This window comes from Corythoichthys intestinalis, chromosome 14 (genome assembly GCF_030265065.1).
Source record: "Corythoichthys intestinalis isolate RoL2023-P3 chromosome 14, ASM3026506v1, whole genome shotgun sequence".
NCBI lineage: Eukaryota > Metazoa > Chordata > Actinopteri > Syngnathiformes > Syngnathidae > Corythoichthys > Corythoichthys intestinalis.
In genome coordinates, this window is record NC_080408.1 from 53,457,501 (window position 1) to 53,480,150 (window position 22,650).

At 39.9% G+C, this 22,650-nt stretch overlaps 1 protein-coding gene and 1 long non-coding RNA gene across 6 annotated transcripts in view; both read left to right on the plus strand.

Annotated features, from left to right (window-relative positions):
* The window catches only part of LOC130929678 (disabled homolog 1-like), a 257,976-nt gene that overhangs the window by 87,392 nt on the left and 147,934 nt on the right, over positions 1-22,650 (plus strand). The window lies entirely within an intron of this gene.
* Positions 1,366-12,204, plus strand: LOC130929681 (uncharacterized). The gene is made up of 3 exons (XR_009066940.1): positions 1,366-8,955; positions 9,425-9,486; positions 9,567-12,204. It is a non-coding gene; the product is annotated as an uncharacterized LOC130929681 (long non-coding RNA).

The window sequence follows — 22,650 nt, forward strand, 5'->3', positions numbered from 1 at the left end:
AAATCACGCATGTATTGTGGTCCAAGGCCATTAAGTGTTTTGTAGACGAGCAGTAGTACTTTATAGTCTATCGTTTGACTCACTGGAAGCCAGTGTAACAATTTCAAAACCGGTGTAATGTGGTCCAGTTTCCTTGTATCTGTAAGGACTCGCGTTTTGTATTAGCTGCAGCTTCCTGACTGATTTATTTAATAAAGACCTCTAAATATACAATTGGAATAGTCCAATCTACCGAAAATGAATGCATGCTTAAGTTTTTCCATGACTTGTTGATCAGAAGTCCCTTAATTCTGCGTATATTTTTTTAGGTGGTAATAAGTAGATTTAGTGACGAAATTAAGATGGCTATGAAATTTTAGGCCAGAGTCAAAAATTACGCCAAGATTTCTGACTTGATTTGCAGCTGTAAGTGACACTGTGCCAAGGTGTGTGCATATCTTTGACCTTTCCTTTTTTCCTTTCCTTCCCCACGTTTAGCTGGAAAAATTCTGGCACATCCATTCATTGATTTGATGAATACTTGTAAATTTACTCAGGGAGACTAAGGGACTATAATCATGCTGCGACACCGAAATGTAGAATTGTGTGTCATCTGGATAAGTGTGACAGGAGATGGCATACTGTTCCATGATCTGAGCTAGGGGAAGCATAAAGATGTTAAATAAAAGTGGTCCAGGAATGGACCCTTGAGGAACCCATACCTGTCAAGTTGTACAGTTTCGGCATAATTTGTACAAGTGAGCACTGATTTTTAAATGTGTAGGCCGTACGCTCAAAATCTGTACGTTTTTCGTGCATTACGTTTTTTTTCCTCCGGATTTTGTCACCGTTTCGGCAACGAGACATTGTGTTACTATGCGTTACTACGTTGGTTGAATGACACGAGAAAAGTCAGAGACACAGAGAGAGAAGAGTGTTCGTTGTGATGCTGTAGCAAACGCGATGCTAGGCTAGGTGGCTCCAATATTTCCTGACTGTAGCCGACAGCCTACAATCTACGCCTAGATATCACATGCATATAGAACTACATGCGAAATGACAGACTTGGTGGCGTTGGTAAACAGCCGCCATTTTAAAGCAGTAGACTTCTCAGAAAGGCTCTGTTGTAGTGAACCTTCCTAGCTAACCTTAGTAACTTTTTATCTAAAATACTCCTCAATCGGCAAAATCTTGACTTGAATCTATCTTTAAATGATGAAACAGTTTTAAAACTTTTTGGGAGAAGTAATTTGTAACTGTAATTAATTACTTTTTAAAAGTAAGATTAACAACACTGGTCATAAAGATGAAGTCTGCAGAATGAAAAGTGACGAAAGCGGTTCTGCTAATTTGTCGCCGAACACAATTTGCCCGCAACTATTGCTAATCACTTCTCAGAATTGGCATAAGAAATGTTCCCTGACTCAAAGATTGCATCAGTAAGGCTACGTCTACACTAGGACAGATAATTTTCTCCAGGGTATTTTGCTGACTATTTTTATACCTGTCCACACTTCGTTTAAGGTGCATTTAAGGCCCTGCCACTTCTGCAAGGTACACTTGCATTTCCGCAAACTACGCATGCATAGAAAGGAAAAGCCTAATGTGTTACGTCATCGCCCGCACGGTTTTACCTCTGAACCGGAACGGCAAATTTCGAAATTACTACACATTCGAGACTGTCATTATTTTGTGATCAGTTTTTTTCTTGATCACAAATGAACGCATCACGCAGGAGCGACAGTGAAGGGAGAGCACGCTCGGCTTTTCGCACTGAAAACAGCGACACCTTGACATCCCTTCGTGAGTATCGGAATGTTGTACGGAGACAGCAGTCCATATTGGGCGGCGCGTAGGCGGTGAATAACATTACCAGCCTACATTATCCGTCTAACAACTAATCCGGATAATAGGCATACTAATGTAGCCGACATGCGGTATAGTCCAACTAATTACACGTTTAAGCCATTATCCGTCCTAGTGTAGACATAGCCTAAGTTCATTTTATCAATTGATCTTTTTAATTTATAATTGGACACACTAACGAACGACCTTCAAGTCAAACTGAATTGCGAACTGAAGTGCCATGAAGTGTAGCCATCAAAAGACATGATAGAAATTACCAAAAGTGCTACGTACAATTATACCAAAAGTCACTGTTAAATTTGAGTAATCATGATGTAGTTGAAGATATTGTTCTTTGATTGCACCAGGTTATACTGTATGTTACAATATTACCAATAAATTCAAATTTTTTTTTTTTTAAATTGAGTTTTATTTTTGTTTCATATTGCACACTATATACAACGCTGTAAGATTAGTCACCAATTTGTAAGCGCATACGTCACTATTTGCAAGATTGCCAACGGCCTCGGGTTGACAGGTATGGGAACCCCACATGTGAATTTGGTTCGTTCGGACTGATGGTTTCCGTTTGACACAAAGCAATCCCTATCATGGAAGTAAGATGTGAACCACTGAAAAACAGTGTCAGTGACCCTTACACACTGTTCCAATCTGCTGAGCAGTATGTTGTGATCAACCGTGTCGAATGCGGCGCTGAGATCCAATAGTAGGAGAACAAATGATTTGCCTGCGTCAGTATTCCAACGAATATCATTTAGGACTTTGATAAGCACAGTTCCTGTCCTGTGTTGTGGCCAAAATCCAGACTTAAATGAGTTTAAAAAAAATATTGTTTTGCATCATAAAAGCCTGGATCTGTTCAAAAACAACCCTCTCGATAATTTTCCCCAGGAATGTCAGATTTGATATTGGCCTGTAATTACTAATGGTTGAGGCATCCAGATTAGGTTTTTTTAGAAGAGGTTTTATCACTGTAGTTTTTAAAGTCTGTGGGAAGGCTCCTGTTTGGAGAGAAGTATTTATATTTTGAAGTACGTCTGGGCTATGCAATAAAAAACGGTTTTGAAAAATTTTGAAGGAAAGATGTCAAGGCAGCAAGTTGTGGGCTTTAATTTTGACACAGTCCAAGAGGCCAAACTGTCTAAGGTTGACTTGGGGTACAGTTTGGGAAGCAGTTAGTTTAGGAATTGTTGATCTGGAGCTGCACACAATCTGTCTAATCTGTAGTAGTTTGTAAAGAATGCTGCGAAATCAATACAGGGCACCTCAGAGATGCCAATTCCTGTGGTAATGATGCTTGTGGATTAGTCAGTTTTTCAACAACAGAAAATGGTGTGCGTGTATGTTTCTACTAATGATCTCTGAAAAATACGACTGCTTTGCATTTGTCAGTTCCTGGTTGTATTTGCGAAGACTCTCTTTGTAGATGTCAGTAAAAAAAAAAAAAAAAAAAAAAAAGAACAACAAAAGTTTTTTTATTTTTTTTAACCATGAACGTTTGTTCAAAATTTTGAATTATGAACTGTGAACTGAACAGTTCATTTTGAGATTTGTGAACTGTAATTTGAACTAGTTAATATAGAAAACAAACTTTCCTAACACTGTTTATTTATTTAGACAATGTTGAGTGGTCTTAAGACAAATGTCTATTTTTTTGCATTCCAGGATAGTCAAGAGATTTTTAACAAGTTTGTATTTATTGTGTATGTTAATATACGTCATTTATGTTTAAATATTATATTATTAATGATATATTATTTTTAAATATGCTCATAAAATTAAGACATTTATTCTGAAAGTTACCAAAGTTTTTCTTTTATTGGTTTTCAAAACAAAGGTTGGAATCGAACGGTTTAGCACCTGAACAATACACATGAAAGTTAATATAAATTAAAACAGATTTATTTGCACTGATTGTTTTGCCTCCCAATTAATTAGTTTCATAGTCGTGAGAAATGTAAGCCTGACCTCCGTTCCGCCAATCTGTTTGGTCTAATTAATGTCCTGTCCCCAGCAAAATGTGTACATGCAGGTTATACTGTTATATGGTCCCTACCAATGTTTAGACCAAACCTATGTCCTGGATGAGAGACATGTCCAAAAATAGTATGACGGGTAATTGGAAACTGTAATTCTTCTCTCTGTGATCCTTTTCCACAGCCAGTTGAGCTATTTAATTGAAGTGTTTGGTGAGAAATTTCTACCTTTTCTATTTCTAGCTGGCTTCCAATTTTTGGACACCAGTGTTTCACGGCAGGGTCATTTTTTAAATTGGGTGCCATTTATGCCCTCAAATTAAATTGAGATGCATTTCCACTATAGTGGGACAAACACTCATTTAACATGTTTTTTTTTTGTGAATTATGAATTGCCATCTATTACAAATGCGATGGTACAGGCTTCTAAATTTTTAAATGAATTGACTTTTGGTAAAACAATTTTGCTATGTTCTCAGTGTGTTTCATTCAAATTCAGTCGATAAAGTAATGAATATAAGTAGAAAGAATTCCCAAATAGTTATGATTTTATTGTCCTCAATAAACTATCCTTAATCATGTAATTACCTGGGTCTTTCCTTTGGAAAGAACAGGTATATGTTGTTCTGCAACTTTATCATACTTATTATTATTACCTGGGTCTTTCCTTTGGAAAGGCCAAGGTTATGATGTTCTGCAACTTTATCGTACTTATTATTACCTGGGTCTTTCCTATGGAAAGGCCATGTATATGCTGTTTCTCAACTTTAGCCTACTTATTATTATTATTTATTTATTACCGGGTCTTTCCTATGGAAAGGCCAGGTATATGCTGTTCCTTAACTTTAGCCTACTTATTTCTTCCATATTATTACCTGGGTCTTTCCTATGGAAAGGCCAGGTATATGCTGTTCTGCAACTTTAGCCTACTTATATCATAGTTTATTATTAGGTAATGTTGTCCTGCAAATTATTGTACCTATTATTATTACCAGAGTAACGCGTTACTGTAATCTGATTACTTTCTTTCAGTAACAAGCAATCTAAAGCGTTCATTTTTCCAAGCCAGTAATCTGATTAAAGTTGGTTTCCTCAGTGCCTGTGCGTTACTATTTTGTTGTTGCCTCATACTGTATGTAGAATAAAGAATACTGTTGTCATGTACGAAGAGCATTTGAATAGAAAATAGCGCTCTTGAGTTTGGGGATGACATTACATCTCACGTTTTCTCATCGGAAAAAAACGGGTCACGTGTATTACCATGCTGTGTACGCGCCGCCAGCCACGGCGGTCAACAACATAGCCTGGCTATCTATCAGGATGCTAACAGTAAAGGAGCTGGAGAGATACAACAAATGGCTGCATTTTGTCACTGGAGATACAGCCATTACCTCACATATCAGTCCAGTAAAGATGACAAAAATATCTCAGTGCGTTGCAAACTCTGCGCTGGCTCAGAAAGACTGCTAAAAACTCGACATCCAATTCAACAAGGAAGCACTTGGAATTACAGCACAACGCGAAAAAACTCGTAACAAAGCCGACAGGTAGCGAGACAGCACTTCTACAGTTTGTAACCAGCCTTTATAATATTTGTAATTATGTACATTTTATAGTTAGAGTTTTTAATCATAGGCGGAGTTTTACATTTGTGGGACCGGGGAAAAAGCATGTTGAATACTCTGAAACAAAAGACAAAAGTCTGGACACACTTAATAATTTTTGCGTTTTATATATTTTCACAACTATTTTAAGTTCTCACTTCAGACATCAAAACTATGAATGAACATGTGGAATGGCAAAAAAGCGAAATAACTGAAAACAGGTTTTGTATTCTACATTCTTCAAAGTATCCACCTTTGAGGAGTCTCCAAACTTATGGCCAATATTGTATATACACATCTTGACATTGTTCGAGTTGAATCAACTGTTCAAGTTGTTGTTGGTTGCGTTTGAAAGCTTAGACTTAAAGAAACTCTAAATATCTATCTTACCTCCTCTGGTGTAGTTTTGGCTAAGCAAATGATTTTGACCCATTATGAAAACTTTAGGTTGTAGGATTTTTGTTCATTTCATTAATTTTTGTTGTTTGTTTTATTGCTTTACAACTTTTATAGACAACATTTTAACGGCTAGGTCTTTATTTCAAAGGGGAAGTTCAGAATTTTTTACATTAGGCTTAATCTTGGAGTTAGCGGGGGTTTAATTAGTCGTTGGAGTTGATTTAAAAAATTCCGTGCAGTTTGTGAGTTATTTGTTAGTTTAGAGCTCCGGAATAGCTAAGCTAGGGCGAGTCAATGGTGGTGGAAATCAACTCCATCAACTAATTAAACCCCCGCTAACTCAAAGATTAAGCCTAATGTGAAAAACTCAATTACAAGCGATGACATTTGTCTGTTATTTTTATGTTGAGGCAGCAAAAGGAGAAAAATTGGTAAAAAGTAACTGATAAGTTACTTTTAAGTAACTTAGTTATTTTGATAATAAAGTAATCAGTAATTAAATTACTTTTTTAAGTAATCCGTGACAACACTGATTATTACCTGGGTCTTTCCCAAAGGAAAAGCCAAGGTAATGTTGTTCTGCAACTTTATTGTACTTATTTATTTATTATTACTATTACCTGGATCTTTCCTTTGGAAAGTATATGTTAGGTATATGTTGTTCTGCAACTTTAGCCTACTTATATCATAGTTTATTATTATTATTACCTTGATTTCAAATGGGAGAATTTCCCATTCTCTTACAATGGGATTTCCAATTGATTTTTTTTTTTACATTGCATTGATGCCATTGACGGCCATGCATGTCGAAGCTATTGATGCCAATATACTTTCAATTGACTATATGGATGTCGAAGCCATTGACGGCCATGGACGTCCAAAATTTTTCCCATTTTCAATGGGGAAAAAACAAAATTCAACAGAAAATGACCAGATATCAATAGGACGTGTCCCCCAAACGTCCCCGACTCCATTGACACTTTAGGCAAGGCAAGGCAAGGCAAATTTATTTATATAGCACAATTCAACAAGGCAATTCAAAGTGCTTTACATCACATGAAGACCATAAAAATCATATTTAAATCAACACAACGTAAAAACCAAGACAAATGATCACATCTAATCACAGAATAAAAATAAATAAATAAAAATAAAGCAAAAACTACTACTACTAATAATCATTGAAATCAGCAATGGAGATAAGCACAATAGGAATAGAAGGCAGGTAGGTTGAAATATATAGACAGTTATGGATATGCAGTGCCAAACAAAAGCGTTTTTAGCCCTGATTTAAAGGAGCTAACAGTTTGAGCATACTTCAGACGTTCGGGTAACTTGTTCCAGAGGTGAGGAGCATAATAACTAAATGCTGCCTCACCCTGCTTGGTTCTTGTTCTTGGAACATGCAGAAGACCCGTTCCAGACGACCTTAGGGGTCTAGATGTCTGATAGGAATCTAACAAGTCAAGCATGTATTTTGGTCCAAGGCCATTAAGTGTTTTGTAGACGAGCAGTAGTATTTTATAGTCTATCCTATGACTCACTGGAAGACAGTGTAGCGATTTCAAAACCGGTGTAATGTGGTCCAGCTTCCTTGTATTTGTGAGGACTCTGGCTGCAGCATTCTGTACTAGCTGCAGCTTCCTGATAGATTTTTTATCAAGACCTGTAAATATACCGTTGCAGTAGTCCAATCTGCTGAAAATGAATGCATGCATAAGTTTTTCCATGTCTTGTTGAGTCAGAAGCCCCTTAATTCTGGTTATATTTTTTAGGTGGTAATAAGCGGATTTAGTGACGGACTTTAGATGGCTATCAAATTTTAGGTCTGAGTCAATAATTACGCCAAGGTTTCTGACTTGATTTGTAGCTGTTAGTGACATTGTGCTAGGGGGTGCTGCCATTGACGGCCATGGACGTCCAAATTTTTCATTCATTTCTCATGACATTTTCTTTGTTTAATGCCATTGACGGGCATGTTTCTCCATTGTATTGATGCCAATGTACTTGGATTCCATTGACGACTGGAATTTCCTATTCATTTCTCATGGCATTTACTTTGTTTTTTGCCATTGACTGGCATGTTTCTCCATTGTATTGATGCCAATGTACTTGGATTCCATTGACGCCTATGTAAGTCGATGCCATCGACAGCCATGGACGTCCAAAATTTTTCCCATTCATTTTCAATGGGGAAAAAACAACACTTCCCCAAATCAATACAAAATCACCAGATATCAATAGGACACTCCCCCAAATGACCATATATGACCAGGCCACGCCCCCAAATCTTCACAAATGTCCTGATTTGACTAGGCCACGCCCCCCAAACGTTGCCAAATGACCTGATGACTAGGCCACGCCCCCAAATTTTCCCAAATGACCTAATATGACTAGGCCACGCCCCCCAAATTTTCCCGAATGATCTGACTAAATGTCCACAAACCATCCTTTCGGTACATTTTCGGTACCGTAAAAAAACAAAATGCAAAATATAAGCGTGCTAGTTGTTTTATTGCATACTTTTGTGCTTTCAACAATAGGAACATTAGCCTATACAAAGCTAGAATTCTGCTCAAAAAGTAGCGGGTATTTAAAGATAATCCAACAACAATTTGCCTGTCAGACCCCGCGTATTGGTCAGCTTTCTTTCTGAAAGAAAGAAGAATAGAATTTTAACATGTATTTTACAAATGAAATGCCTCAATGAATTTTTTTTTCTTATGAATGGTTTTCAGAAGCTTTATTGGTGGATTTTCTCAAGTTAAAGCGCCACACAGAAATTAATAAATTTAATTGTGTAAGCAGGATGTGTGTATTATTCTTATTACTTAATTACAGGTGTTTTAGCTCATTTCAATTTATTTTATTTAAATGGGCTATTATTTATTTTATATGTTTATATTTTACAAATGTGATGTAGTATCCATTTATATTGTATATTTTATGTTGTATAACTTCAGTTCCTATGTGAATATTAGTTCCTACTTGTTTTGTTGTGGTAGGAGGGCTTTGTATTGAACACGGGGCCGTGTTGGTTATTATCATAGCAGAGAAGACAGCCGTAAATCAACAAAGACAAGTCAACTGTGCCCTGATCTACCACTCAAGAGATCTGATGGACTCAAAAAGTAGGTTACGATTGCATATTAGTTAGTGAAAATCGACCGGATCCACCGTATTATTACACGAGTGACTTCCGGCCCGATCCTAGCTAGTAGTATTGACGCAGGAGGGCCGCGTCTCGCGTAAAATAATAAACTCTGCCATTCTTTTCGCGTGCGTCGCGTTGAGCTGCTTCTGGGAAGCATCTAACACGCGGCCGCAGTGCGACTGGTGTACATTGGCTCATTGACTCTGACGCCTGCGTTTTACTGCGTACTCGCGGCGGCCACGTTGTTGCGCCGTTGACGTTTCTAGACTGTCCTACCGTGTTTGTCCTCATTATAGTAGAGACTGTAACTGTAACCCGATCGACTCACAGCCTCGAAAAGTAAGGGTTATATTACGTCAGAAACTCGTTCGGTACGCATCCGTTCCGAACCGACTACCATGTACTGTAACGGTTCAATTCTATTACATGTACCGTTACACCCTTAGCATCTAGTGACCAGAATTCTATTACTGCCAGTCAAACCAATTACATGATGACAAGAGCAAGGGTAAGCAAAACTTAAACACAGAATAATTTTAAGTATCTTTTCACACGGGGCTCCAACCTAACCCGCCCTCTCCTCCACAGCAAGCATCCAGTGCTGCCACAGCCCCAGCTAACGAGCACTCTGCACCACAGCAACCGTTCAGTGCTGCCACAGCCCCAGCTAACCAACGCGCTGCATCACAGCAAGTGATGACAATTACTGACCTGGAAAGTGATGCCTCAGTGAACCAGACTCCAGCTAGCAATGACAACTATGCTGCCTACCTTTCAATTGTGGGGTCCATCTCTGGCCCTTCTTCTGAAGATGAAGAACTAAACCATGCTATTTTGGCCAGTCTTCAGAGTGTTGTGTAAGTAAATTGTCAGTATGATGTGTTTAAGTAAACTAATTGCAGATAAACAGTCACTCTTCTGTTAGTTGTGAATCAGACAGATCTATGCCTCATTTCCCAAAGTATCTAAAATTTAGGACGATCTTTGCTCATTAACATCCAACTACAATAAACAGCAGTCACCAGAACTCCTGACTGGAAAAAACACCACAGTTTGTAAGCTAAGCCCTGTGGTTCTGTAGAGGGGGTCAATACCTCAAATAATTTGGTAATAACGTGTAGTGTTCATTTGATTTCTAGGCACCTAGATAACTCATCTGCTCATACTTGGTTACCGTATTTTTTCGGACTATAAGTCACATTTTTTGGAGAAATTTACTTGATAAAATACAACACATAGAACAGATGTGTCATCTTGAAAGGCAATTTAAAATAAAAATACAATAGAGAACAACATGCTGAATAAGTGTACAGTATGACAATGTTACATGATGCATGAACAACGAAATGAACGTGGCTGGTATGTTAACGTAACATAGCTATTAAGAGTTATTCAAAAAACTATAGCATAAAGATGTTAACAAGTTTACCAATCCATCAGTGTCACTTCAAAACACCAAAATAACACCAAAATAACATTTGAAATGATTTAACAATGTGTTCACAATTTCACACATAAGTCGCTCCAGAGTATAAGTTGCACCCCCAGCCAAACTATTAAAAAAAGCCCTATGACTTATTGTCCGAAAAATACGGTAATTTGAAATGCCCTCCGGCAAAAGAAGTAAAAAAATAAAATGAATTTTCAGGTGCTTAAATACCACAGTTAGATGTAAACCTGCTAACTCACTTCCCCATTTTAAGATATTTTGTGGAAACGGGCCATCCACAATATACAGTACACAAATAAACGTGTAAACGCTGGATTGTTTTTTCTTTTTTTATATCCACACAAACCATTTTATGGTTGAGCATTGCCAGTTGTGAGAGGATAATGCATTGTCTGTGAAATATAATTTTAATGTAATTTTCATCTTTCTCAACAGTGAATCTGAGCATTCAAAAACTAAATCACCACAGGAGGTGCTTCATGTAGATATGGGTACCTCTCAAGTTTATGTCTGTATAGGAATTGTACAAATACTGGTTTAGGAAAAAGTATTTGCAGACACTTACTTACAGTACATTCATTATCATCAGAAGAATTTGGATTTGTCACCAACCTATGGCTCAGTACCGTCTATACAGCCCATATGTAATTTCATATTCCTTATATTGTATCTTTTTCATGTTTTCCTTGGTGCCTTCCTTTTTACAATTTCATCCCTTTGAACTGTGTTGTTTCATATGCAATCTAAAAAAAAAAAAATCACATCTTTAATTTCTTTCTTGTGAGTCTTTTTATATGGTACTTAAACATTGATCCATCATAAAATGAATTTAACATAGTTCTCTATGTTGTTTGTTTTGTTTTGTTTTCTGTGTTAGAGCAAGCAGGACCATCAAAGCTAGGTATAATCCTAGCCTTTGCAACAGGAGCAAATACCATCCCTCCAGTTGGCTTTTCCACTCAGCCATCACTTGAGTTCCTGCATGATCAGTCCATCAGCACCAGATGTCGTTTGCCCATGGCAAACAACTACATCAACTGCCTTAAGTTACCACTGGTTGACACATATGAAGAGTTCATTGAAAGTATTGACTTTGCATTAGGAAACACACAAGGTTTTGGGAGAGAATAAATTGCTTTACTAGAAAAAAAGCAGAAAGAAAGGCTGTCATTTGTTGTTGGTTGCCTAAACATTCAATGTTTCAAACGGTTTAGTTGAGATACTTGGATTTTACTGTTCACAAAGAAAATTCACCAGGCCGAGAAATAAATCAATACCATGGTTGTCGTCATTACTCAATGGGTCCTCTGCCATTTGAATTCTGTTCATTAATGTTTGATTGACAATAAAGTCATTTTGTGGAACAGTAATATGGTTTTCAGTTTCTATCTGTTACAGGGTATATTCATTTATTTCGATGGCGTCACTTCCTGCAAAATAACCCCAACCCTTCCTAAATTGCACCATCTCCAGCACTGTTAAGGACCCCTCTCTGCCACAGTTGGAGAGGTGTTTGTCCTCCTTGTGTTGATAATCCATGGTGGTTCCACTGATTTTGGAATTCTGCAACTGCTCTTTGAATTCTTGGCAAATAGATGTAGTGTAGACAAAATAAGTGGAGTTCATCCGTGGAATCCAATATTCCCTCATTTTCCATTAAGGTGAAGTGATAACTGAAGTGGTAGGAGACAACTCTATTTAGTTCAGCCCACAACCGTTCTATTCGCTGATTGTGGACACTGCGTCCTGTTATACAATGCCTTGCAAAAGTATTCGGCCCCCTTGAATCTTGCAACCTTTCGCCACATTTCAGGCTTCAAACATAAAGATATGAAATTTAATTTTTTTGTCAAGAATCAACAACAAGTGGGACACAATCGTGAAGTGGAACAACATTTATTGGATAATTTAAACTTTTTTAACAAATAAAAAACTGAAAAGTGGGCCGTGCAATATTATTCGGCCCCTTTACTTTCAGTGCAGCAAACTCACTCCAGAAGTTCAGTGATAATCTCTGAATGATCCAATGTTGTCCTAAATGACCGATGATGATAAATAGAATCCACCTGTGTGTAATCAAGTCTCCGTATAAATGCACCTGCTCTGTGATAGTCTCAGGGTTCTGTTTAAAGTGCAGAGAGCATTATGAAAACCAAGGAACACACCAGGCAGGTCCGAGATACTGTTGTGGAGAAGTTTAAAGCCGGATTTGGATACAAAAAGATTTCCCAAGCTTTAAACATCTCAAGGAGCACTGTGCAAGCCATCATATTGAAATGGAAGGAGCATCAGACCACTGCAAATCTACCAAGACCCGGCCGTCCTTCCAAACTTTCTTCTCAAACAAGGAGAAAACTGATCAGAGATGCAGCCAAGAGGCCCATGATCACTCTGGATGAACTGCAGAGATCTACAGCTGAGGTGGGAGAGTCTGTCCATAGGACAACTATTAGTCGTACACTGCACAAATCTGGCCTTTATGGAAGAGTGGCAAGAAGAAAGCCATTTCTCAAAGATATCCATAAAAAGTCTCGTTTAAAGTTTGCCACAAGCCACCTGGGAGACACACCAAACATGTGGAAGAAGGTGCTCTGGTCAGATGAAACCAAAATTGAACTTTTTGGCCACAATGCAAAACAATGTTTGGCGTAAAAGCAACACAGCTCATCACCCTGAACACACCATCCCCACTGTCAAACATGGTGGTGGCAGCATCATGGTTTGGGCCTGCTTTTCTTCAGCAGGGACAGGGAAGATGGTTAAAATTGAAGGGAAGATGGATGCAGACCTGAATCCAATCGAGAATCTGTGGAAAGAGCTGAAGACTGCTGTTCACAAACACTCTCCATCCAACCTCACTGAGCTCGAGCTGTTTTGCAAGGAAGAATGGGCAAGAATGTCAGTCTCTCGATGTGCAAAACTGATAGAAACATACCCCAAGCGACTTGCAGCTGTAATTGGAGCAAAAGGTGGAGGTACAAAGTATTAACGCAAGGGGGCCGAATAATATTGCACGCCCCACTTTTCAGTTTTTTATTTGTTAAAAAAGTTTAAATTATCCAATACATTTTGTTCCACTTCATGACTGTGTCCCACTTGTTGTTGATTCTTGACAAAAAATTAAAATTTTATATCTTTATGTTTGAAGCCTGAAATGTGGCGAAAGAATGCAAGGTTCAAGGGGGCCGAATACTTTTGCAAGGCACTGTAACACTGCCTCTGTTTAACCCCCTTCTTTCCAGCATATATCTGGCAACTTCTGTGTTCTCCGTGCCATGGTCACAGCGTACTTTTCACGGAAGGCCAAAGCGCTGTACACCAGTACGGAACAATTCCAGTACACTTGATGCCCTGTTGTTGTCTAGGCACTGCAAGCATATAATGGTCCGACTGAAGCCGTCAACGCATCCATGGAACACCATTCTCCACCTCACTAGTTTATGGTTGCCATCTATATGCCTATGGAGACAAAAGTTATATATTTAATTCTGTGTTCGACTGACCATCTGTGTAGAGCAGTGGTGTGATCGATTTTTTTCCCCCCAGCACTTTGTCCATACAATGCTGAGGTACTTGAACTTCTTTTTTTACATGCATTTTATACTCGTCCATACTTATATTCCACTACTTTTTGGAGACAAATACATTATTTATACCTTTCAACATATTACTCTGGGTGGCACGGTGGCAGTGTGGTTAGTACGTCTGCCTCAAAGTCCCGAGATCGGGGATTCAATCCTGGACACTGGCCCTTCTTTTTGGAGTTTGCATATTCTCCCCATGTATACATGGGTTTTCTCCAGGTATTACGTTTTCCTCCCTCATTCAAAAAAAAAAAAAAAAAACCCTAATGTACATGCTAGGCTGATTGAGCACTCCAAATCGCAGCAAGGGCGAAAACCAAGTGTTTTTGCCATGTGTCAATTTTTTTTTGCCATGTGGCATTTTTTTTGCCATGTGGCAAAAAATTTTTGCCACGTGACATTTTTTTTTTGGGCATTTGTCTTTTTTTTTTTTTTTTTTTTCGCCATTTGGCAAAACATTTTTGCCATGTGGCATTTTTTTGCCACTTTTGGTTCTCGCTGTCTCTCCCAAATGGTCCCTAAGTGTCAGTGTGTGCGTTAATGCTTGTCTGTCTCCTTGTGCCGTGCGATTGGCTGGCAACCAATTCAGGGTGTCCCCTGCCTACTACCCGTAGTTAGCTGGGATAGGTTTATCCTCACATAGGGATGTGAAGATAAGCAGCATGGAAAATGAATATTATTCTGACTACTGTAGTTACTTAACAGAATTATATTCTACGACTCTTACTTATGCCACTATAAAGTCTGTAATACAATTTCACTGCTTTACAACAACTTCTTCCAACACTACTGTAAAGACACATTTCAAAAGTGTGTCTATTATTTAGGCTTAATTTGAACTTAATATTAAATAACTCACCATAATTGATTGGGACTTCGAACATGAATAAATTCTTTGGCGAACTGCCCGTCGGCGACGGAGGGCCTGTCCAATTGGATCCAGTTGTTGCAGGCAGCAACACGGTAACGTTGTACTCTGATGCTGCGCGATCGAAGGCTTCCTAGCACATACCGCTCTCCTGCATTTGGGGTGGTTTGAAGGATCCCATGAATAATGTCAGTCAAGGCCTCATTAGACATTACTGTATAAGTCAGGGGTCCAATATTAAGTTGCTGCCTGTGGTTATACAGTGTCCTTCTACTGATTCCAAAGCATACAGCTATCCTTTGCCAACTCATTCCAAAGGACAAAAAGTAGGCAATTTGTTCTTGACATATGCTGTATTGAGGGCGGCCAGGATGACTGGTTCTTATTGTTGGTGGTACTCTTGAAGTAAACAAATTCCTTTGCCCAATTTCTACTGATCTAGAGTTTTAATATGAATATAAGAGCAAAAACATGCATACAGTGCCTCTAGTGCATCCAAAGTTCCTTGGCTGTCACTCAGTTCTATATGCTCACTAACTGAGAGAAAAATTGAAATTGTCCTTGTATATCCATTGAGCTCACCAAATAACCTCTCCAAAATCATATATAACGATTAGCATGTGTCAGTTAGCGTCTGCACGTCATCAAAAACAATCACATAAACTCGCCCCAAGTATTTTACCACAATTGAAAACACACAATAAACAGTACAGAACAGGTTACATACAGCCATCGCGTCTGGATGCCTCACAAGCTACAAATGTGCATGCAGGCTGTCTCGTTGGCTGCACTGTGTGTGCATGTGTGTGAAGTGGGCGGCACTGGGTGCGTCTGGACATGCGCACGCTTTCTCTTCTACTCTTCCTGCGCCAAAATAAAAGCATGCATCACAAAATAAAAGCCAACATTAAAAAAAAAAAAAAAAAAAAAGACAAGACTTAGGTGTTGTTAAGTTGAAATCGCCTAAGTCAGGTCCATCATAACCCGGGGACTACCTGTACACATTTTGCCATAGTGCAGAACAGTCATATTAATAAAATAAAGTAAAAAATAAGGTACTATGAGGTACAATAAGGTACTGTTTGGACTGGAGAAAAAATGGCACATAAGACTTCGGTGTTGTCAACCGAAATCACATAAAGTATGTTGAACCCGTGGACTACTTTTACTTCTGTTGGTTTATCAAGCCATGACCTTCAACTCATACTGGAATGGTTCGCAGGCGAGTGTGAAGTAGTTGGGATGAGAATCAGCACCTCCAAATCTGAGGCCATGGTCCTTCCTCTGTTGGGAAAAGGTGAATGCCCTCTGTCTTGTTCACAAGTGACAGAAAAATGGAACAGGAGATCAACAGGAGAATCGGTGCGGTGTCTACAGTGATATGGACTGAATTTAAGGAAAGTCAGTCAGTCTCTACCAGGTGATTGCACTGATTGGTGAATTGAACAGCACGATAGCTAACGTTTTACAGTTATGATTAACATTTTTGTCAAGGATGGAGGACAAATGGTGACTGTATTTCCCCGAACAACTTTCAATATTTGCGCAGAAAAAGACCTCACTGAAAAAAGTCAACAACTGGTCCCCACCTCCATCAATAACCAAACAGTAGAAAAGGTCTGCCACTTCAAATGGTTTGGACTCATGATAGACAATAAACTGATATTTGACCAACACCTTACGGATATTCAGAAAAGGTACCAAGATTTCATGTCATTTGTCAACTCCTTACTCTTTGTTTGCTCTTTCTGTTGCCCCCTCATCTCCTGTCACTACTGTATTGTGCTGTCTTAATAACGAGGCGGGGGCACGCGTTTAGCAAAGTTTATCTCTGGGAGTGAGCAACATAACACGAGGGAACAATACAGGCAGAGCGCTGTGCGCCAATACGTGCTTACGTCATCTTCTAAAGTACGGCAAGCACTTCAGTTCAAATAATACTGGTATAAATACACCACATTACCTCCCCCCTTAGCTTGAAGGTAACATTCAGCGTGCATAAACAAGAAATCAACACAAAATTCAACATTCTTTGTCTACAAAAGTGTTTCTTCCAAATCATTTCTCTAAATAAAGCATGTCACGCTTTTCAATGAACTCAGCCTTCATATGGTAACTAAACAAATCACAACCATAACATTTAGTCACTATAACGCGAAGGTTGCTTAATAGTGCGCTCCGAGCGCCTCAAAGTCACTGTCACTGGATCAGGTGGTCTGGGCTGGTCCAGCGTAGAAGATAGTAGAACAGACGCTGCAGAGGCTGTCTCTGTAAAGTGATTCTCCTGCTCATCTGACTGAGGTGCAACTTGAGGTTCCATCTCAGAATTGCCCAGAGGGTATCGAGGTCTCAACTGGTCCCCATGACGCCTGTAGGCTTGGTCAGTTGATTCTCCCTACACCCGGTAGGACACTGGATCAGTCTGCTGAGTAACTACTCCTGGAATCCACTTGGGTTTTTCTCCTGCAGTATTTCAAAGATACACAGGATCACCGACACCAAATTGTCTCTCAGCAGCCCGATTGTCATGTTCCTCCTTCTGTAGATACTGCTTCCTCCTTACTCTCATGGCGATGTTTGGCTTAAGGAAGTCCAATCGCGTACACACATGTCTCTTCAGGTGTAAATCTGCAGGTGACTCTCCAGTCGCACAATTTGGGGTTGTACGTTATCGCAGTAGGAGATGTCTTGTGACACTTTGTCCTCAACACTCAAGTTCTCACCACTCAGCTTCTTCATGCCTGCTTTGAATGTGGCAACATAACGTTCAGTCAAGCCATTTGTAGATGGATGGCTCGGCATGCCAGTTGTGTGAAGAATACTGTTGCCTTTAACGAACAGCTGGAACTCGTCTGATGTGAATGTTGTGGCGTTGTCTGTGACGATCTGCTCCGGCAATCCGTATGATGCAAAAAGTCTGCGAAGTCGCGTAATGGTTGCGGAGGATGTTATTTGTGCCATCTTAAAAATCTCTAGCCATTTTGAGTAGGCATCTACAACAATCATGAACATGTGACCCATGAACGGATCCGCGAAGTCAATGTGAAGCCTCTTCCATGTCTTTCCAGGAAACTCCAAGGGGATAAGAGGGAAAGGGCATGTCAACCGCTGCTCCATCTGGCATCTGTCACACTGCTTACAGGTCTTTTCAGCATCCATGTCTATATTCGGCCACCAAACATATTGTCTTGCGATCATCTTCATTTTTACTATACCAGGGTGTCCACTCTGGATCTCGTTAAGCACTGTTCTTCTCAGTTGTGAAGGTACCAGTACTCTCGTCCCCCAGAGAACACAACCCTGCTCAATAGACAGTTCCTCTCTCTTTTTATGGTAAACCTTCAGCTCTTCTGATATTTCTTTAGGCCATCCATCCATGATGTAGCTGTGTAGCTTGGATAGTTCTGCATCCTTGTGCGTTGCCCTGGCGATCTGTTTTGCACTCAGTGGCACATCTTCCAGGTGTTCACACATTAGCGCATTGAGATATGCAGTCATTGTCTCTGTTCCCGTGTCCGTGATCTCGGGAAGAGGGACACAAGACAAACCATCTGCATTGCCATGTTATTCTGACTGGCGGTAGATTATGTGATAATCATATGCAGATAGCATAATGGCCCATCTCTGTATTCGTGAAGCTGCCATTGTTGGAAGTCTTTTATTTTCTCCAAACAGCGTGAGGAGCGGTTTATGATCAGTGAACAAGTTAAACTTCCACCCCGCCCTAGTAGTTCTCTAATCCCAAGAAAGCTCTGAGCTCTTTAATGTTTGTAGGAGTTGGAGCATCATGCACTGGTCTGACCTTGTCTTTTGAAGGATAAACTCGTTTTCCATCCAAAATGTGACCTAGGTACTCGATTTGTGTTTTACCAAAGTCACATTTGGACTTTTTCACTCTCAGGCCATTTTCCTGTAACCTCTGTAGAACTCTGTCCAGGTTCATCAGATGCTCAGTTTCATCTCTACCCATCACAAGTAGATCATCCAGGTAGACAGCCAACATTAGCCACGTTTACATGCTGACTTTTATTCATACCGATTCAAATAATTCCGAATGGAAATTTCAGATCAGCTGTTTACATGTCACTTCATCTATTCCGATCCAGCGTTTACATGTGTCTGCCTTTATTCCGAAAGGATGTTTGACAACTGCCGTCTGACATGCGCAGATTAATCAAAACAAAGCGTCATGTTGCAAAACATGGAGATCGATCGTCAGATCAGCTGCTGTTTTAACTTTCCGAGTGGAAACAAAACTTCAGAATGACACGCCGTTCATTTAAAAAGTTGTGTGGGCTGGTGGAGGGATTCATGGATATAAACTTTCCGCTGGACTCCAATTAGGTGCGCTGTGCGTGTGCTTGGAAGCCATGTTGCAAGTGACGTTACTTACGTCACCAAGTGACGTCACCACGTCAGTATGGAGCAGAAAGAACGCAACCAGACACCATTCCGCTTCCCTGTTTACATGATATAATTTTACTTCTAATCGGTTTGGGAAAAGGAATATTCCACCCCTGTGAAACGGAAGGAAATTCCATTCGGTTTGGGCCTGTTCATTCCGAATGAGGTGTTTATATGGAACACATTTATTCGGTTTGAACATCTAAACCGATTGCAATTGGAATATTTGGCTCCATGTAAACGTGGCTATTGAGGTCTTTCATCACATTCTCCATTATTCTTTGGTAAATATTGACGGCAGAATTAATGCCAAAGCATAGCCGGTTGTACACAGTCCTTTATGGTCTATTTTAGAGAAGATCTTTCCTCCACATAATGCTGCCAGAACCTCTTCAATGCGTGGTAATGGGTAAGTTTCAGTGTTTGTAGCTGGGTTTACGGTGACTTTGTAATCGCTGCACAAGCGAAGTACACCATCTCGCTTGGAAACGGGCACCACTGGAGCTGCCCACTCACTGTGCTTCACAGGGCTGATGACACCTTCTTTTTCCAGGCACTCCAGTTCTTTTTCCACCTTTTCTTTCATTGCAAAAGGCAGGACTCTGGCTTTATGGAACTTTGGGACAGCGTCAGGCTTCACTGAAATTGTTGCTTTAATGTCTTTTAATGTTCCCAATTCATTTTTGAAAACATCATCATATTTATCCAACACATCTTCTATTGACTTGGGCTTTGCTGCGCATTGTGTGACTTTTTTAATCATCTTCCAGTTCAGCTTGACTTGATCCAGCCATTCTCGCCCACACAGTGAAGGACCACCTCCAGCCACTACTATCAGTGGTAGATTTAAAGCAGTAATGTGAAGTAATTTCTGCATGCCAAATAGGGTCCCAAGTAAAGTAATTAAACATTGTCCAACAAATAAAGCATTAAAAATTTATTTATATGTTGTATATTTGACAAAATAATCGCGTTTCCGAAGTTCGATCCTGAAAGGGGACGAACCCGGAAGTGATACATCACACCGGGAACGCGATGGCACCTCCATACATACGGCCGCCATACAAAGCCCTTCAAACAATGATTCAAACAGCGATATTAGCGATAGATCAAGCGCAAGGGAGGAGATCCAAGTTTTTGAAGAGTTGGAGGAAGAAGAGGAGATTGGAATTTTATGTTATTAGCCAGACGCTAATCAGGATGCAAACAATTTGCCTAGACTTCCTGACATGGAATGGATACAAGACCCATCGAGATTACAACATTGGTAAGATATAGGCTGTTATTATTTTCATGATTTGAAGATGCAGGCATTTGCACATAATTTTATGTTTTTGTCTATCTGATGACATTGTTAAAACAAATAATCAGACTTCTTGTTCATTTTGGCAGATCCGGCAGCTCTCGTGCATATAAAATAATAATAATATGAAAATGTTGGGGGGAAAGAAGGAGATGAGTCATTGTTATATCTTGACCGAGTGACCCACACGACACCTTTATTGGCTTTTACAACTTTACTCAACGTCTTGCCAAGTGACTCTGAACAACTTTTCTCTCTTTTAGTGAAGGAGTAAGGCACAAACAATAACACATCTAAATGACATGCGTACACTCTACTGGTGAACTCCCGTATTACAACTAAATATTATCACAGTCGCCGATGGCTTTCTCTTCACTCTTCTCTTTCACTTTATTGTGGTAACAATAAGAAAACAAAGTGGCGTCTAATGGCGTGAGGAAATGTAGTTTTTTCACACAAGCGAACAGATTACAAAGTACCACTCCAGTGTTGTACCGAGACTACATTTCCCATGATTCACTGCGTGGCCTGCGCGCTCACTGATTCGCTGCCAGACATTAAAAGCAACACTTGTCACCTGTCAGCGGCTCTCGCGAAGCGGCGAAACACAAACTAGAAGGCTTCAAAGCGATCACCGTGAAAGAAACGGCGAACGGTACAAATGCAATGCAATGCTTGAAGCATGAAGGTGGAAATACATAATACAAATACAAATAAATAAATAATAAACAAACTCACCACTCACCGGCGGTGTGTGTCTCTTACTGCAACGTGACCGTGAATTACCACGACGCCGACCCGCTTATGTGCACATCCACCCCCCTTTCCCGATTGACAGTGGATTAACCCTTTCGGACAAGATCGTAGATGACGCACAATTTAAACACGCTTAACCTAGCGAACGCAATAACAACTATGATCGGGGATAGCCTCGGCTAACGTCGCTAGCTTATACTGTTCATTCCACAACAGTTGGCAGCTCTGCTTTGACAAAGTCATCAGTCATCTATCCAAAAATCACACTTACTTTTTGGCAAATCCTTGATCATAAGCAGACCGGTTAAGGAAGCAGGCATCTTCGAAGTGTTTGCAGCAGAGAACACTACTCGATGATGGCATGAAATTCATTCGCTTCGTGCGAACGAAAGATGTCCATTTACGTGCCCTGCTATCCTTTGGCCACTCATACCACTTTTCGTTTGAGTGAGAACTAAACATCGCCACACACCGCTGTGGCATCTTACCGAGAAGCAATGCAACACACAATACTGTTCTATGGCGGACTTCCCTCGCACTTCCCGGTGTGGCGTAATTTCCGAAGATTTCCGAAGATTGCCGAAGAAAAGCATTTTCGTTGTCAAGGGCGTTGCTATGGGTTAAACAAAGAATATGGAAGGGTTGCGTTAAAAAAAATAATGAAAATATGCTTATAACTGTTTAGCCATTGATATTATTCAAAAACATGGTTGGCCAACCTTAGTTCACATTTCCCCTTTAAAGTCTTAATTTCATACGTCACTTTAGCCATAAACTGTCCTTTTATTGGAATTATTTCTCCTGAATAGCCTTTCAGAGTGACGCTGCTGCCCTCTAGAGGCACATGTGAAAATGTCTGCTCATACACTTTTTCTGAGATAATGCTTACTCCAGCTCCCGTGTCAAAATCAAAAGTTGGCCTGTATGACTGCCGTCCTGCACCATTTGCACTAAACACAGAATACATCAGAGTTGCATCTTCCACTTCATCCGTTTGTAAGTAGCCAGTCATTTTCCCTTCTCTTTGCTCACTTTTTCTCCTGCCCTTTTGCTCTCGCTTCTCACATGTTTGTCCCACAGTTTTGCATGCCTTCTGTATATGTCCAACTTCGCCACATGTATGACACTAAGCATTCTTGTAGTAGCAATCACTAGCGCCATGATTCTTGCCTTTACATCGATAGCACCCTTCTTGCATCAAAGTTGAGCGTCGCGTCTCCTTTATCTTGTGAACGGGGGTGACGTCATCACCTTTCCGCAACTGCTGCGCATCTCGGTGGGCTGTCTCCATGCTAACAGCGAGCTCC